We start from the raw sequence: 20374 nt of genomic DNA on the forward strand, positions 1-20374 counted from the left end.
AAATATTAAAAACATATGTTTTAAATGTATTTAAAAAAATGTTGATGTAGGAAATGAGTTTGAAAACACAGTGTAGCTAAGCCCTTACGAAAAATAACCATGGTTTTATTATAGTAAAACTGTAGTAACCCATGGTTTTTTGGCGTATTTACTGCCATTTGTAAAACCACAGATTTACTACAAATACCATGGTTAAACTATGGTCAATATAGCAAAACCATGGTTAATTTGTGGTTACCATGGTTTAACTACAGTAACCATGGTTTTTTGGTTTTATTTGTAGTAAAACCATGGTTAATTTTCGTAAGGGAGGCCACAAGTCTTCCAAGACTTCATAAAAAAAATTAATAATTGAATCTGTAAAACTGTGAATTTTATGAAATATTTTCTAAGGCCATGTCATGTGTGTTTTTAGAGAAGGCTAATCAGATTGATTTATGGCCCTTGTCATCTCTGTAAGATCTCACATGTAAACTCTCCTGTGTATTTTGTGTGTGTTTGGCTGTGAAAACTGCCCGATTCATTATTCCATTGTTCTCACCAAACGAGTCTTTCACACCTCCGCCAGGTATGACACATTATCCGCATTATTCTTTTATCATTATTCTTTTGTTTTTATTCCACCTTTATTAGCCTTGATTGTGGTTTTTCAGGCTTTACAAAGACACAAAGCAGCGATCTCACTTCAGTCTCTCTTTGCATTTAGCCCTTATTTATCAAAAGTCTTACTATAAAAATACAACAAAACATTTTCTTACGACCTTACGTGAATTATTGTGACAAAAATGCATTATGAAGAAGAAAAGCACCTGCTATTAGTAGCATCGGAGCTAACGTTAGCATCAAGCTACATCAGACAATTTATGAAATTATTAGTACACTTTTACTCAAAACTCACTTTAAACCCCGATCGAGTGTTTATAATAACTTCCTTTAGCGATCAGGGGTGGAATTTGGTCGTTTACTGTTGTAAAAATATGTTATTTGTAGCCTTTTTCATCGCTGCACAAGTTAGCATTTCCGATGTACATTTTCGATTTTTTTTATAAAAACGCCCCAGATCTCAAGAAATTCTCATACCAAGCTTTACTATCATAATCGCGGGTTTATTATTCGGATATTTTGTGTGTACAGAGGTGTTTCAGTGTTGTTTTGGCCAGATAACTACCAGGAAGTGTGCAGGAAGCATGTGACACGATGGGGCGGTGTCCAGATATGACACTCTAAGATTGACGTTTGAAAGACCCAATCAGAGTCTGAGTCACACACCGCACGAGCTGTGACTACTGCATGCACACACAGATCGCTGGGAGAGGCTGTTTATCATCAGATCTCGTAAATCCATGGAAAATGAATAGAAATGACGATTCTGTCTGAAGAAATATGAAGTAAACATCAGTAAATATATCCATATATCTCCGCAGATATGCATCTTTGGTCTGTAAATCCTTATTGACGCTGTTCAGTGAGTCTATGTGAACACAAATAAACCGCTGCTGACGTGACTGAATATGAGTGAGTGGTGAATTTCTATTCAAAATGTGGCATAATACGGATTTATTATTTTGCACTTCTGACATAAATCACTAAATATCTGTCACTGCAACAATGTTTTATCAAAATATTGGTCAAATATCTTTAAATAGTCTTTAAACTTTCAATTGATGCACAGTTTGTCCAGATGAAGTAAGACAGTGATGTTTAATGTGCTGTGAAAGTGAAACAATAATAAACTGGGGCCGTCAGCGATGTTTGCACGTAAAGGGGTTAATGCACCGAACACCAAGACCTGGGCAAAACTGGCTAAAGTCACTCTTGCACAAATGATCATCTTCAACAGAAAAAGGCAAGGAGAAGCCTGTCTGATGCCAGTACAATCATTCGAGTCTCGAGACAAATCTACTTTAAATATTGATATTGCTGACTCTCTCTCAGAAGTTGAACAAGCACTATGCAAGTACTTTAGTCGTGAAGAAATCCGTGGAAAACGCGGAAGGTAAATTGCAGTACTTTTGGCACCGGAAATGATCAAATCCATGGAGTTGCTGGTTAAAACACGTGAAGTTTACGGTGTTCCGAAGGAGAACATCTACATGTTTGCAATCCCAGGCTGCGAGACATCATTTTGTGGATCAGACTGTCTGCGCTGCTTTGCCATGGAGTGTGGTGCTAAATGTCCAAAAGCCCTATCGTCCACCAAGTTGCGCAAACACATCTCTACAATGTCCAGAGTTCTTAACATGAACGACACCGAAATGGACCAACTTGCTGATTTCCTGGGACATGATATTCGTATCCACAAGAAATATTACAGACTACCCGAGGGAACACTCCAGCTGGCAAAAATCACCAAAGTATTGATGGCAACGGAGCAGGGAAGGCTTAACTAATTCAGAGGGAAAGGTCTTGACCAGATCAGCATCAATCCAACAGGTATGTAACCTGTTAATCGAGTTTAAACTAGCTGTCAAGCGTGTCCTAGTGACTTTGGAAGAATCTGTGCATATCTCTGAATACGAAGACTATATTTCAGAGTGCATTGAGCCTGATCCTGGGATGGAGAGTGAAACCGAACTGTCAGATCATTCTCATGATGTGACGTCAAGTGAGCCAGGTAAAGATTTGTAAACACATTTTTTTAAGATGTTTGTAATTTCCATTAGTTAAATAATTAAATCATGCCTTCAAGCAGGCACTTCAGGAGTGAATAGCAGCAGGCCAGTAAACACGAATGAAGGTAAGATGTATGAACAGGCAGTTAAATGTTTAAAGCAATTAGAACAGCCTATCAGTAATTAGTAGTTTGATTTAGAAATGTATATGATTGTGTTTCTAAAGGATCTCCAGAGAGGACACGGGAGGTCATGAAAGTAACATCAGGTAAGGAACCTGTCCAGTAACAGGTTTTATTAGCTTTATTTATAAAAGGTCAACAACATCATACAGAATACAGTAGTATAAAAATAATCCAGTCTTGCACCTACAACACATGCAGTGCAATTAATGTAATTTTCTTGTAATTAGTTCCTAGGAAGAGACAGTGGAGTGAGGTGGAGATTGCGGCTGTAGAAGAGACAATGATGAAATTTATTCACTCGGGAGTTACTCCTGGAAAAGTCGACTGTGTTGCATGCATTACAGCAGCCCTCAAAGCCCTCGGTGAACGAGACTGGCAGGCGGTGAAGTATTATATAAAAAACAATCACAGCATACGAGAGAAAGACCTCAAAAAAGTAAGGTGGATTTTGGATGTTGATTCCGTTTTTGGGTTTTAGTTGAATTATATTGTTTTTTTTGTTTTTTTTTTGGTCTCAATACCATAGTTGGAAACATTATAATGTAGTTTAAGTTTTGAAAGAGTTAAAATGGCTCGATGTTGGTTGTAAATTTGGTGCTTGGACTTTTTTTAAGTCTGCTGGCAAAATGCTGTGTCAGGTGATAAGGAGTTGGTGTAAATGTTGTAGTTTTACTGTACAGTAGCCATACGACAGAGTGAGTGCCTATAGTTTTCAATGCCTTTATTTAGGCCCCTTTACTTTTCACATTTTAATTTTAAATTGATTAATTTATTTTCTGATGGCACATTAGACGAAACGCATCATAAAAACTATATGTTGTAATATCTGGTGGCAAGCACTGAACCCATACTGTACTGATTCAATTTGGCTGTAGATTCAATTTGTATCAAGGTCGTTTTTATTTCTCTTGGACTTTTTTTTTAATGACTTAAAGATTAAATTCTTAGAGCATTTCAAAACAAGACAAAAAAAAACATTCCACTGATAACGTTCATAATTTTAGACAATTTAAGAATTGTAGCTCTGATCTAACCTTTCCGAATGTGTTATTACTGGTTAACTACAGGATACTTAACTTTACCTCAAACATAATACATACTTTTAAAAGTAACCTTACCATGTATACGTTTAATGGGTTTTTGTGTGTATCTTCTTGTTTGTGCTCTGTCAGTATAAGGGTCGGTGTTTGTAAAAGCACTCTGTGACAACTTAGTTTTAAAGGGCTTTATAATATTTATTAGATTGACTTTGATAAGAGCAGCTAAATCACATTCAACGTACGTCTCTCATGGGTCATAATAATCAGTAAATGTAGCAACTGAATTGTGTAAGAATGAGTTAAATGCAGTATGATTGTGGCAGTCTTAGTGGACTGAAATGGTTTGCAGTTGAAGAAGTTAAAGTTCATTTTTGAAGTCAAGCTGAACTAACTTGTTAAACCACCCTATTTTTAACGAACCAATATAACTTCCAGAAATACCATTATGAATTGGCCAGCTGGCCATATTATGACCTTTCTTTGTCTGTAGATTACACTGGTCTGTCCCCAGATTGGACATCCATGTGTACTTACTGATACACTAGTTGGTCAGGGTTTTGTCCCCAGATGGGACTTCCGTTAATGCCCATATAAGGAGTTGTCCCCGTGTCCCCACATGTGTTAACCTGACCTGTCCCCAGATTATCACCTACCCTTATTTTAATAATTTAATTACATTTTAAGTGAGGTATTTATTAAACTTTTTTTTTTAGATTTTTTGATGCGTTTATCTAGTCTCTAGGATGTCAGGAAAGTGGTGTCCCCAAAATGTGGTAAATAACTGGTGCCCCCACGAGGCACCCCAAACAAGTATGTGTGTGTGTGTGTGTGTGTGAGAGTGTGTGTGTGTGGGATCGTGGTGTTTGGTTTTTAAATTAAAGAGAATGTGCTGAAATGTGTCTTTGCTTGTGTTATAAATCATCTTACTGCTTGACTTCTCAGGATTTTGTGAAGAATATTTCTGGTAGTTCTGGTCATTTCTGGATTGGTTTGACTGATGTTGAAGAGGAGGGCAGATGGAAATGGGTTGATGGCAGCAACATCAACATCAACATCACCTCTGGGTGAGAAATCACTGAACTGAACTGATTATTATCTAATAAATGATTGTCTCAGTCAGTATCATATCACACAGAAAGCAGCTCTGATCTAACACTGATCTGTTGATGCAGGTTCTGGAAGTCTGAAGAGCCAAACAATCAGGGAAACGAAGACTGTGCTAACACTCGTTCATCAGGATGGTTTGATGCTCCATGTGATGGTAGTGTTAAATGGATCTGTGAGAAGAGTATCCTAAAATGATACATTATAATAAAAATATACGTATATACATCATGAACGGATAAATATGTCAGTAATTTTACCTTTTTTTTTTTTTGAATGGCACATTAATTAGGTTATTCTGTAAAAACAAATAAAAAATAAATAGAAAAAAACATTGTAATATTAAAATTTACATAATTGTTTTTCAATCACTTTTTGAATTTTAAAGATCTGAACTAAAATCTGAATGTGAAAAACAACAGTAATGTTTCTACAGACTGAAATAAAATCAGTAATACACTGATATAATAGAAATATTCATAAAAACAGCATTGATCCAATATTGTTAACCAAAATGATCATGATTTTAGGAGTATTACTCAGTACATCAGTAAAGTTTGATTTGAAATGTGACTCCTGCAGCTTTTTTGTAATTACAGTACGACAATAAACATGATTTACTTGTTTTCAAAAACTGGTTTATTTCCTGAACCACGTGAAGATGAATATAAATGGAAAGTTGCATAAACAGCTTCTAATGTTTGACTGAGAATATGAACAATAGTCTGACTGTAGAAATCAGGATATGATCTAACAAGTACATCTACTTTATAAACACTTTTTAGCATCAGTATGATCGATACATCACCAAATATAAGAAGAGTCATTCGATATCACTATATGAAACAATATACATGTTATTTATTTAAGACATCTTTATGACTGTTTGTTTTATGTTAGTGAAAGCAAAAATTGCTTACACAACAAGCCCAGATTTTACCCCAAAATGACTGACAGTTCCTTTAAAGTCCAGCCTCATTAAAGTGAGTGAATAATGGACTGAAGGAAGAGCATCAGATGCAGTCGCTGCTAAAAACTGTTCATCCGTCTGAACTTCTGATGAAACGACCTGAAGCTGATCAAACATCGAAGGATTTCAACACCAGATGAACAAGCCCCTGACGTCTTTACACACAAACAGACAAACTGTGCTTATGATTGTGTTTTCACATGTTTATTAAGGGTCGTTGATTTATTCACCAAATTTGTTACGACTAATCTAATGGGCTTTGCGATGTTAAATTGCGAAGATCTTGAGGTTTCGTTAAAGGGCGGGTCCATGGCGGCCTGACAAATTTTGATGTTTCGCCATGAAAAAGGAAGTTGCTGTAACTCAGACATACAATGTCCAATCTTCCCCAAACTTCACATGTTAGATAAAACTTCTGCCTTTAACAGATCTACATGCCCATATTCAGTTATAGTCATAGCGCCACCTGCTGGCAACAGGAAGTGACATGTTTTACGCTGCGACAAACTACTCCTAGAAATCTTTTGACAATGTATTTTTTTGTGGTCAGTCTAATCTAAAGGCCTGTGCAATGTTAAATTGTGGAGATCTTGAGTTTTTGTTAAAGGTTAAATGTCCATGGCGCCATGACGGAGTTTGATGTCTTGCCACAGCAAGAGAAGTTGCTGTAACTCTGGCATAAAATGTTCAATCTTCCCCAGACTTCACATGTTCAATAAGAGTCCTGCCCTGAACACATCTGAAGGCCAATAGTCCATTATAATGATAGCGCCACCTGCTGACAACAGGAAGATTGACACATATAAATGGCTTTGACATATTCCACTTATATTTATGAGTTTAAATGCATTTCTCACCGTTCGTCTTTTTTAATAAAGCAGCTCACTGGCGGTGAGCCCGGGTTCATCGCTGCTTGCAGCTTTAATTATCTCATTAGTTTCAGTGTATTTATGACCTTCAGGTTTTATGTAAGTCAGTGTGTGTGTGTTTGTGTGTATGAAGGGGAGGATTTCCAATCTCCTCTTTTTTTCTCCATCCTCTTTTATTTGAGCAGGATAATTAAAAAAGAAAATGAAAAGAAAAATAAAAAATTGTAAGGCAAACGCAGCATTGTATAGTGTAATAAACACTTTTTTATTATTAATTTTACTGTAAAAAATGGCAAATTTCCCTGCAAGCTACTATTATCTTCCACTGCCTACTTTGTATACAGAATTAAATGCTGTTTTATAACAAAGTTCGGGAGGAACAGTCGCAGTTCATTAACCTGATTAACACAAGTGGAGACCAATCAGTAATCAACTCATGACAAGGTATAAATAACAGCAGAACCTATCTCTGTTCATTGACAGTTTTTAGCATCCCTCCTCCACCCCATTTCTCCTCACTTATAGATCCATCTACTCTTACCACAACCGGGGGGAGTACTCTGGGTTCGGGCCACATCCCGAGCTCGGAGCCCTCCACCCGGACAGCACGCCAAATACGCATAAACTTACGGTATTAATATACGTAGATGTGAACTCGTGAAACTGTTTGTATTAAAGGAAGGGACGGTGATTTGGTTCAAAAACATTTTTTTATTTTTATTTATTTATTGTTTGCCCATATAATCACATAGCATCAATAACATCAGTTTGTGTATTCATGTTACAGTATGTACAGTCTTACAACATAGTAGATAAAACATTAATAAGAAAAGATAAAGAATAAATAATTAATCAAATTAAAAGTTACATACCACCGCAGTTACACAACAGAGTACAAGCAAACCATTCCAATGCAGCACTTGAGTAGTAATTAAACAGAAAATTATATATAACCAAAAACATTTCTTAGTGCACGTTAAGAGAGCTCTTTTATATAATCCCATAGAACAGACCAAATTGACCAGAATTTGTCAGACTTTTGATGTTTATCATAGGTAAGTTTTTCAAGTGGTAACCATGAAGCAATCTGTGATATCCACATTTTGAAAGATGGGGCTTGTGGTGCAGACCAGAGTAACAAAATACATTTTTTAGCAAGATATACCAGGATGATAAATAACTGTATTGCATTTGTGTTAAACAAACTGTCTATATTGAGATTCAACAAGTACAAAGCTGGGGTCATTTCAAAATTTAACTTGAGAAGATCTTTCATTACCTTATGTATTTTCTTCCAAAATGGCAAAATTTTGTCACAGTCCCAAAAACAATGAATAAAAGTACCTTTATCTTTTTTACATTTGAAACACAGGCCAGTGGCATTAATAAACATTTTCTTAATGCGTGTCGGTGTAAGATATATCCGGTTAAAGAATTTAAAATTAAGCTCGTGGATCCCAAGAGAGGTACATTTCGGGTATATGTTGTCACGTAAGATAGCCCAGTCATTCCCTTCAATGATTTGCCCAATATCTTTCTCCCAGACACCCTTAAGTCCCAGCCATGTAGAGGAACAATTATTAGACAAAATGTCATATATTCTTGATACTAATCCCTTTAAACAAGTTGGATTCAGTAAAAGGTCTCCAATATCTGTTATTTTGATTCGCAATTCTTCTTTATCTATCTTTGGCTTTAAAAAGTGTCGCAATTGTAGATATTTACAAAAATTGGACTTCGGAACATTATACTGATCTACGATCTGCTGAAAAGACTTCAGGGTGCCTTCTGAAAATAAACAAGATATTTGAGAAATCCCCAGATTCAGCCATGTTGAGATAACAATATTCTGTAACATTAAAGGCATATCAGGGTTAAAAGAAAGTGGGGAGGACAAAGAAAGAGAAGTAGAAATTCCTAAATATATCTTTACATCTCTCCAAGTTCGAAGAGTGTTTAATATAGTGAAATGTTCTGAAATGTTTTTGAGCTTTGTATAATTCTTAATAAATGGCAAAAACTTTATTGGTAAAGGGGCGCAAGCAATTTCTTCCATTGTATTCAAAAACATTTTTATGCTGGTTGAAAATCTCTTCACATCCAGACAGCAATCATTGAGTTAAGGGTATAAATGTATTTATGTCAACCATAAAATGTTTGTCCAATCATATCCCTGGGTCTGAGGACTTTGACTGTTTGCATATGAAACACCAGCAGCGCATTAATGCAGAACAAACAGAAAACAAGCGTGCAGTGAATGTCTGGGCTGCTGAATTACCAAACAGTGTCAGATTCCAGCAGATGTTGGAGTTCTTCTTCTGAGGGAATGATTCCTGTGATATATTCTTATTATGAAATACATAGCTGATGGGAGCTAGTGTGACAGAAATAAATGTTTTATATTTACTCAACATAAGGGACTTGAAGTACTTGGCTAGGCCTCCCCAGAAACAGACAAGAACCGAGCCGTCCCACGAAGGTCCTGGTGTAATCCTCGATGCTCCGATCTCCCTGGTGGACATCGAGACACTTCCCTGCTGGACCCATGATCGCTGGCTGAATTCTGTCACAACACAGTGAGAGAATAACCCTGGGCAAAAAAATCAGGGTATAGGTCCAAGTGCAGGAAAGACTTCTCTTTAATAAACAAAATGTCAACAAGGCAAAACAAAACAGGTTCAGACTTGATCACAGCGTGACAACATCAAAACCATAACTAGAAATACACTTAGCTCTTGAAATATAAAATCACAATTAATTCTCCCACACAGAGTGGTGAGTTAGAGTAGAATATATAGTCTGTGACAATGGGGGGCAGCTGTATGTGTGTGTGCGTGCGTGCGTGTGTGTGTTGGTACATGTGTATTAGCAAAAAAAGATGACCATTTAAAGGGGGGGTGAAATGCTCGTTTTCACTCAATATCCTGTTAATCTTGAGTACCTATAGAGTAGTACTGCATCCTTCATATCTCCAAAAAGTCTTTAGTTTTATTATATTCATAAGAGAAAGATAGTCAGTACTGATTTTTCCCGGAAAAACACGACCGGCTGGAGGCGTGACGTGTGGGCGGAGCTAAAGAATCACGAGCGCGAATAGGCTTTTGCGTTGAGAGCATGTGGAAGCTGTAACATTACCGTGAGGGAAAAAAACATCATCCAAAACAAACCATGGCTAAAAGTCAGATTCAGCCGTTTATTTATGATCCAGAATCAGATCCAGAGGCTGAAACTGAACGAAAGCAGCAGCAGCAACGACTCGCTCCGAGCGGGGCTCGAACCCGGATCTCCGATGGGAGGCGGACGCATTAACAAGGAGGCAGAGATATTTGAAGCAGTTTTACTCACCGCCTGCGGTTCCAACACACGATCGTGACCCTTTTTCCTTGGGATTGCATCATCCGTAAGAAATAAACGATACACAAATCCGTCGTCAAACTGGGCCTTGTTTGTAAAACAAGCATCTTAGAAATGCAGGGAACAACACTTGCACAACGCCGTTGATGCTCTGTAAAAATAAACTCCATCCACTGGTCCCTTAATGCTGTTTTTTTTTTTTTGGTAATCTGTGCAGGGTTGTCTTGCCCTGGCAACCAAGAACACACTTCTTTTGTGACTTTTCTCGACGCTCTCGCTCTGATCAGTGAAGTCTGTTGTGCTCTCAGTGCTCTGCTCTACGTGAGCGCGCGCTCTTCCGGCAGAAGTGCCTCAGGACCCATATAAGGAAATTCCGCTCCATCTAACGTCACACAGAGCCATACTCGAAAAAAACTTTTCGAAACTTGTGACAAACCGGAAGGAGTATTTAGGGAACAAAAATACTCCTTCAAAGGTACAACTTAATTTTTGAAACTTTGTCCATGTTTAGCATGGGAATCCAACTCTTTAACAGTGTAAAAAAACTCAGTATGCATGAAATAGCATTTCACCCCCCCCCCCCCCCTTTAATACACAAAAACCTGATTTTGCGTATGATCTGTGTATCACCACAGCACCCCCTATGGCCGGTTGAGTAATAGCAGGACCACATGAATATTAACACTTGTGTGTATTATTCTGAGCATCTGATTGGTTGATTGCGTCATTTTTTCATACCCCCTCGTCTTCCATCAACTTGGTACAGTCCTGTAAATTCAGGTGTGAGCTGATCGTCTACAGTGTTAATTGAACACGTTTCATCATGCTGCCGATGTGGAGAATATGGTAAGAACTATACAAAACCCTTGGCACATTGCATTTATATAAATATTGTCATGTAATTAAGCAAAATGGTAAAGGCTATTCGATGACGTTTGGATACACTAAAGCATCTAATTTGCCACAGCTTAGGTAGTTGTTATTATTAGCAAGCATGCTTGTCAGTGTAGTTTAGCCACCATGTTAGTCCGCTGCAAATGCATTAAAATCTTTGGAAAAACCAACCTTCTACCAAGCATCAAAGGTACACCATGTATCTTGTATCTGAGATGTGTTTATTTTTGTGCTGTTCTTCGTGCTAGCATAATAGAGACGTACATGCCGTGTTAGCTACCTGTCCACGTGTGACTTCGCGTTTAATATGTCAAACTTTTGTGCTGCTTAAAAATCATCAGCGTGTAATATTCTTTCACTGGCACCAATTATCCTGGATACTAATCCTTAGAAATAAGATATTTTTTGTAGTTACTTTTTTTTTTTACTTTTTTAACATTTAGGCATTACATGAATGCACACAACTGTAGTCCATCCCTCATAATAACTAATAATATTACCAAAAATAGTTAGTAACGTGTTATATTACTCTGCTACTGCAAACGTAACAGTGTTGTACATGGAAAGTGAGAGACGTGATACTGTTGACTTAATTCATAAAGCATGTACACATACAATAACATTAGGTCATTAATGAATTAGTTACTTTAACAGATTATACATAGATAGATATAGGAATAATTAGTTACCGGTAAATCTTTGTTTCTCTCTGTTTTATCTGCCTGTCAAGTTGTATACAGTAATGTGTTGTTGCTCATGTCACTAACATCTCATCTTTGCAGGAGATGAGTGCTACAAGGCCACAAAGAGCTAAAAGAAATGCCATACAGGATGCTGCTTATTATTGCTCCTTAAGCAAAGATAAGGAAGGATTTGAAGCTAAATATATTGGTAAATGGTAAATGGACTGCATTTATATAGCGCTTTCAACAGACCACATGGCCATCCAAAGCGCTTTACAATTTGCCTCACATTCACCCATTCACACACACATTCACACACCGACGGCGGTGAAGGCGCCATCCAGCTCGTCGGGAGCAGCTGGGGTTAGATGTCTTGCTCAAGGACACCTCGACACTTGGTCAGGTGGAGCCGGGGATTGAACCACCAACCTTCCGGTTTGTAGACAACCTACATGAACCACTGAGCCACTGCCGCCCCAATATTGATTCTTTTAAAGGTGAGTTGCTAGTGTAAATAATACACTTTAGGAACATAGATAATGTTATATAATCATTGTCATAGAACATCTTTTTGATCCCAAAGCAGCTGCTTAAAATAGAAGCTATGTTGGATCATGATAACTGTTTAATATCAGCCGACATCAATAATTAGCATGGTAAATTTTGCATCTTTTTTTCTTTGAAGTTTAAGGCAGATTTTTGCCCCTAAGTGAACGTTGTAGAAACCAGAGGATTAATTGAGGTTTTAAAAGTACTCTTTATTGTCAGAAAATATCATGACAAACTCTTGCCAAACATGATAAAATTTCAAACATTTGTCTGAGGTCGAACATTCACACATTCAGTCGCTTTGTTGCATCGCTCAGCATTAGCATAAAATAGCTTTCTTGTTTATTTTGGCCCCACCTTGCTTGGCGCAGTGGCGTGGTTGTCGCTTGTCGCTGGCAAACGGCCACTCCCATTGAAAATGAATGGTAGCCTGTCGCTCTGTCTCGGTCTCTTGTAGCTAATGTGACTGGGGGTTACTGCGCTGAGTCAAATACTCCCAAAAGTGTAATTCCGCCATAAATTATAGTTATCCTTTTTAACCCGCTTAAAATAGCGGCACATTTAATTTTGTGCTTTAATTTACTCTTTGGAAAATTAATCTGATGTATTTCAAAAAATATAATGTTGAAATCATGGGAATTTCAGTAGTAAAAACAAGTAATGGACAACGGCCTTTTAAGTGCCTTTTACAAGTATAACAAAAAAACAATATTAATTTTAAATATGCTTATTGCAATGCTTAATAATAGTTGACAAATGTTTAAAATGCATACGTTGATACATTCATTAAAAAAATCTAAAATATTAAAATGATAAATTAATAAATATTAAAAATATATTGCAGTAAACGCACTAAAGGCTTAAAGTGTAATTAAGCATGTGTTTATTATCAATGTACTTCTAGTATACTTTTTAGAAATATATTAAAATGCTATTCAATATATTTTTGATCGAGGGGATAAGTGGTCTGTGTCGCGTGCGGTTCAAATGAGTTTTCTGCTTTTGGCACGTAAACATTATCGAGCATTTATCGTGAAATTATATAATGATAATTATCGTTATCATTTAATTGCCCAGCCCTACTTTAATTATAATAGAAAATGTTCATGGATTAATCCATAGAAATAAATTGGTAGTGAAGAAGCCATTCCACCACTTAATTGACAAATTTTTTTTAATAACCACAAAAAACATCAAATTAAATTTATTAACTTTTTTTGATCAGTTAATTATTTCAATTTCTACTACTATTTGACAGCTCTGCATTGTTTAAAGTTTATTACTCTCATTTGGTTATCATGTGTGTCTTTAGGTCGGGGTGTGTTCTGCTGCCGGCCCTTTGAAAATGGAGATTTCCTCTTTGAGTACAGAGGGGAAGTCATTACTAAAAAGGAACAAGAAAACCGAGAGAGAATTTACCATAACGCACTCAAAGGTTTTATGTTTGATTTTCAGTTCAATGGACAACAGTTATGGTATGTATCCGAAATGTGTATTTAAACACAGAGATGCAAACTCTGCTACCTCATTATCAGTTGAAGTAGTTAAAAAAAAAACGTATTACAATTTTTGTTGGATGAATATTTTGAATTGTTGGAGGGATGTACTTCCGACATGCTAACATTCAATATGCTCAATCCGTTCCCTTACAGTACAATGTATCCTTGTTATTGTATACTTGATATTTTAGTGTGAATGCTGCCAGAGAGGACGGATCACTAGGGAGACTGGTAAATGACGACGAAGTGAACCCAAACAGCAAAATTAAAGTTACAAGAGTGGATGGAAGATGCCATCTGTGTTTATTCGCACTCAAAGATATTGGTTCAGGGGAAGAAATCACTTATAACTATGGTAATTTGGATTGGCTATGGAGAAGCAAAGTAGTTATATAAAGTTTATATAAAGTAATCTTAAGTAGAAATAGTAGTATAGATTGGTTAAAGGGGTCATATAATGGTATGTTTTTTCCAGTCAGATTTGAGCCGTTCGACCTAGTGACATCACTTTATCGGACGCCACTCTCACGATTGATAATTGACAAGATGAGACTTATTTATACTTGACTATTTCAACTTGTTCAGTCCTTTTCAAAATGTTAGAAACTGACAAGTAAACAGATTTCTGTTGACCTTATTTATCAATATAAACTAATATGAGGTATATCTTGAAGTGTTTAAACTCATAGGTCCTGTGTAATCCTCACCATGTAAGGTTCAGACATTAGCAGGTCCATTTGTTTTGAGCATTAGATATGAACTCATGAGAATGATATTAAGTAGTAGTATTGAGACGCACAGGTCTTGAGTAATCCTCAAATTGACAAGTCAAAGAGGACTGAGTTAATTCAGTTGAGTCTTCTGAAGGTTTTTATTCTTAGGGGATTTTTTTTTTTTTTTGCTTGATCTGTCACAATATTTCTTCTATAAGTTTTTTTTTAAATGTGATTGTTGTAGCCCCCTAAAAAATTGCCCCACACAGTTGTGTGAAATCTTTTCCTATCTGTATAACAATATTCTCGATGGACTGGCACCAAATGTTCCTGGTTCTATACAATGCCTTTCTATAAGCCCCCAGGGAGTGTATGGAGTTACTTTTGTGTCTTTTTTATTCAAACAAACATATTGTGTTTGAGAGTAAAACTAATTATTTTGTAATTAAAAAATATATATATTGCAAAAAAAGTCTTAAAAAATAAAGAAGTTGATAACAGAATTATTTGCAGTGCGTGTAAACTTTGAAAACCTTTATTTTTCCTTGTGCACTTCGAGAACTTTTTGCTCTCTTTTCTGCTGTCTTTTTTTGAGGGTCACAATATTTTGCTTGCGAGGTGAATAGGTTTGCAAGCTGAAAAGTTTTGCAAGTTGAAAAGTTTTGCGAATTGAAAAGTTTCGTTTGCACGTGAAGCTGTAGCTCAGTGGGCGGTCTCTACCAACCAGGATGAAAGGCGTTTTTCTATTGGTCACCCTCGATTGAAGTGACAAGTTGGCCACGCCCACTACGGTTTCGCGCCGCTGCTGCCACCGAGAAGAAGCGAAGCAAAGCGAGAATGGCGAGCAACAGGTCGTTCACTGGGTAAGATAACTCATTTAATATCATAAACGCAGTGACAAGTGAACTGAATGATTCTCTCTTCTTATACTGTCCCATTTAAATACTTAACGTTGGCTGGACCAGTCTGTAGTTAGTGTTACCGTTGATTAGATTTTATTAACGTTAGCCAACACTATAGCAGCCAGAGCCACCATAACGTTTGCCGTGTGGTCGATGTCCAGTGTTGCTAGCTGAGCTAACATTCATAATCACATTGGGTTTTATCAGCGTAAAGGTTAAGAGGCACCATTTTCGATGTTCGTAGAGTTCTGGGGGTAAAAATATAGGCGTCCCGCGTGACGTCACGCCATTTGGAGCAGCCATCTTGGCGGAATAGAAAATGTAAAGCCCTGCATTTCAGCCCGAGTCCGATGGGCCCCGACTTATTTATGCCCCTAGGGCTGGGCTTCGGGCCAATTTTCACATTATAGCTCACATGTGGACCGGTGTAGCAGTCGATTCTGTTCCCCTCGGATTCGGAATGTATGTTCCCCTTTACGAAACAACATACTACAATTCTTGCGTAGTTGCCGAGTTACTATACGTACGATCAGAACTAGCGTGCGCAAGAAGCACGACTGGATGTACGGCAAGTCAAATAGTTCAAAATACCGTCCTAAATCCTAAACTTTAAAATAGTTTTAAGACGAGAGGTTTTTCAACTTGAAATGTATTTCCTTTTCTTTTTTTATTACCGATTTCAAATGTGATGCTTAAGGCTTTGGCTTTTCTGTTTTATACTGTTTAATTTATGGTCATTTATGTTTATTTATTATTTTATTATGTGCTTTGCTGTTGTTGTATTTATATGAACTGAAAGCTTAAAAAAATCTTTGTGTGTGGTGTGTGCAAAACATACATTAGAATAAGTATGCAACGAACCATAAATGTTGTGTATAAATCAGAACCCTGTGCACACATGAAAATGTTGATTCATAGTGATATAAACCTGGTTACCAGACTCTGTGCCTTGGTCTGAAAGAATGATCTTTGGTGCCCCAAACCTGTGAGATAAATTAATGCAGTACACAACTGCTTCATATTTAGTCAGAATTGCATAGGCTATTTTGTGTAATGGTCAAAAAATGTACTCATTTACATTGTTGGTCCTGGTGGTGACTTTCCCCACTAAATTCATCCTAGCTGTTAACATAATCAGTTCATATGTCTCACAGCAATGTTGAAAATGAAAATATGTAGTAGCATTTTGAACCATTTACCAACGTCCACCCCCATTCCAGGCCAGTACAATCTCACTGAAATGGCAAGCTTGCTTTTTTTCTAATTCTAAAATAAAAATTGTCTGGCCTCTTTTTGTCCAGCAGCCACTTTTCTTCTAAACTTTACATTGTTTTCTGAGGAGATGTGATCAAGTTTGCCATTTATCGAAATAGCTTTATTGTTAAAATATAAACAAATAACCTGCAATGAGGTTCTAAAGGCCCAATTGAAGGAATACACCCATTTAAACTGAAATTAGAAAACAGGTCATTGTCCATGTGCTAGTTAAGTCAGTTAAGTATAGTTTCTTGACAAGCACTGACTTTTTGTTACTATCAAGTCTTGGTGCATCACTACCTCACTTTACTATGAAAAAATGTGTCAGTGAAGAGAAGTTATCACTTAAAGTACTTGTTTTACCATCAACTTGGAAACTGGAGGAAAATCTGCAGGGGAAATATTTCTGCTCCTTTTTTTTAAGACAAATGGATAAACACCTTGAATATTGTAATTTAGAATTTCTTCCTATAGGTTTGACGTATATGAGGAACTATATTCCACTGTTATCAGTAAGAAGGTAAACAGATAAATCAAATAGACTATTAGTTCAAATGTACTTTTGCTCTATATGGAAATGTCAGCATGGACAAATTACACTAATTTGCAATGGAAAAATTAAACGGCAAAAACTCAGACATAAGACAAAAAATAAAGGAACAACTTCCAGATGAATTAAAAAAAAAGAACATAAATGGGAGTGTGAGAACCATTTTACTATGCTGCAGTGTAGCAAGAAATTTGTCCTTTTTTGCTTTCCTTACATCCAGGTGTGTTTGGTGTATTTGCATGCGGCAGTGTTGCCAAATCCGCAGAATTTAGGCTACTTTGGGAAAATGTTTGATTAACTATTTGGTTGGGTTTATTACACGGACCTGGCAACCCGAGGGGAAATAGACATTCCGAAGGGAACAGAATCGACTAATAGACCGGGCCTCGGGCCTTTTTTGGGTTATGCTCCTATTTATATTTTAAGACATTAATAAAAATAAAAAAAATTAGAAGTTGACGTCGACGATAGAAAAACAAACATAGAAAGACATTTCATAACCTCATAACTTTCATAATCTGATAATTCAACCCGTTATAATTACACTGACATGACAGTCTCACGCACGCTTTTCCGTCAGCGCGACCCACGATTATACTTCACTTATATCCACTTATTGTAGTAGTAGCTATTATAGGCCTCTAAATTAATATATTAATCATAGCCTAGTTGGCCAACTAATAATTATAAAATGATGATTCTTGCAGCGGCGAGCATTTGTGTCTGCACTAGGACTGTGCAAAAAATTGAATGTGATTTTCATGCACATCTCATCAGTAAAGATGCTCCTGTAATTAGAAGTATATCTCCAGCACCTTCCCCGATAAAAATTGCTTCCTGGGGTTACAATAGAAGTTTTTTTAGCAGGGTTGCCTTGGTATAATTCACATTTTAGGTGCTAAATATAACGTCATTTGTATTGGGGTCGCTTCCACCTGCGGACATGAAAAACCACCACAGCCTTGGCAACACTGGTTGGCATTTAATACACAGAGCCGTAATTCACTGACAATCTACACAAAATCGATGTTAAAATCGCAGGCGATTCTTTGTCGCTTTTGAAAAGATTTTGTGTTAGTTGTCGGTAGACTACGGCTCTGTGTAGTAACTGCCGCTCCACCTGAACCAGTGTTGCCAAGTCTGCGGTTGTTTTTCATGTCCGTGGTTCAAGCAACACCAATACCAATAACATGATATTTAGCCATTAAAATGCGAACTTTACCAAGGCAACCCTTCCAAATAATTTTTATTTTAACCCCGGGAAGCAATTTTTATCGGGGAACCTCCCGGAAGCGCGATTGGACTAGTTTTAAGAAGCAACTGGGCAGGATTTGTTGTGAAAACCCTGATCTGAACGCATGTGCTGGAGATGTACTTCTAATCACATGAGCACTTTTACTGATGAGATGTACATGAAAATCGCATTAAATGCACATTTACATCACAGCACTGAAATCACTGTGTGTGTGTGTGTGTGTGTGTGTAAATTGATCTAGCCACATGGATTGTTTTTTTGATTTTCGTAGTTTATTGCATATAGTTATATTTGTTTTACAATGAATTTGTTTTTGTTTTGTTTTTTTACTCAATGGCAGAATTGAAAACCAAACAGGCAGATCACAACCAAAGGTAAGTTATTAGCTTATTTCTACAAATTAATCAGATGATAGTTTGTTTTGATCAGTATTATAATATTAGTGTTTTGCACCTAAACCTTTTTTCCCCAGTATGACCAACGTACTGTAACTGAAGCAGCACAACATTTAATTTCCTTGGTGGCCAGAGTAATCCCAGAGGAAAATGCAAGGCAGGGTCAGACTCAGAGCCAGATCCAGCAGTCAGAAAGACCTACTGTGGAACATGAAATGGCTAGGTAGATAGCAAGCATATTTAAAAGGGCCAGTTCAGGTGTTACACAGAATAGTCAAACATTACTTTTTTTTTTTATAGCGATATAAGTTTGGCATAGGATGCAGCAGCTAAACATAGTGTTTCTTGCTACTCTAAAATAAACACCGAATACACGCACATTAATAGTTTTACCTGTTCTACAATTTGCAGATCTTTTCCCGGATTTTTTAAAAATGCTGGCAAAAATAAAAGACATCTTACCAGATGTCACAGGCCAACAGTACCAGCAAAGGCGCTTAAATATTTTGATTGTTCTGTGTCTTTGCTGGGCTCTAAATCCGATACAACCCCATCTATATCCGAAGAGCTGGAGCTCATGCAAGCAGGGCTAGGAAAGCGGACCCTGTCCTTAACATCAGATACAACACATGCTGAGGTGAGGAGTCCAATCTTAAGCAAACACATATTCTAACAGCGTTATTTGTTGTGTCTATGTTTTAAGGGTTTCTCTTTAACGTTAATATAGTTATCAAGTTTGCTGCGGGAAGCATACTCAAAAATGAGTCATTTGGAAGACAGGTGGCTTCTTTTCAAAGCTGCAGGTGTGCTTTTTCAAAACTTTTTATCAACATTTGGTGTTAAAATTCATTAATATGAATGAGTCCGTTCAGGACAGAAAACAATGCATTATACTGTAAAGTTATTATCTTTATCAGTTGTTGTGTTACTTGCTTATATAGGTGGGAATGGAAGGAGAAGAATATCTGTAATACCATTGGAGGCAGAGGGGTATACAGGATCAGTGATCAAAAGTGCTTCTAGTGGTGGGAAGAACTTGCTGTACGTCGTGCCGTTGCAGGATGAACTTGATATGACACCACTGCCACCAGATGCACCTGAATTTGCCCGAATGCCAAAGGCAACTTGTAAAAAATGCAAGACTCTGATGCCACTTCAGACACTGGCTTTGCATGTTGACCAGTGTGACAGCATGCAAAACTCTGAAATTGAGGTAAAACTATGTTGTGTAGGTTTTAGGTTACTATCTTTAAGAACTGTCCACTGACAATAGAAATTGTCTTTTTCTTTTCTCTTTGCAGGAAGAAGAGGTGGTGTTTATAGAGGAGGCAACATCATCTAATGTTATACATCACGTTCAGGAGGTACACAAGCAAAAGCTAAATTTAACATTGGCTATGTTTACATGACGCCTTTTGTTTCAACTGGAACAAAGTCATTCTGATTGATTGAATCCGAGTGTAGTTTACATGAGCTATACATAAAGTGATCAGGTTGATGTGTGTTAATATGCCACAAGCTTCAAATTTTGATTATTTAAAAT

Source organism: Carassius gibelio, chromosome A4 (assembly GCF_023724105.1).
Source record: "Carassius gibelio isolate Cgi1373 ecotype wild population from Czech Republic chromosome A4, carGib1.2-hapl.c, whole genome shotgun sequence".
In the NCBI taxonomy this organism is placed as follows: domain Eukaryota; kingdom Metazoa; phylum Chordata; class Actinopteri; order Cypriniformes; family Cyprinidae; genus Carassius; species Carassius gibelio.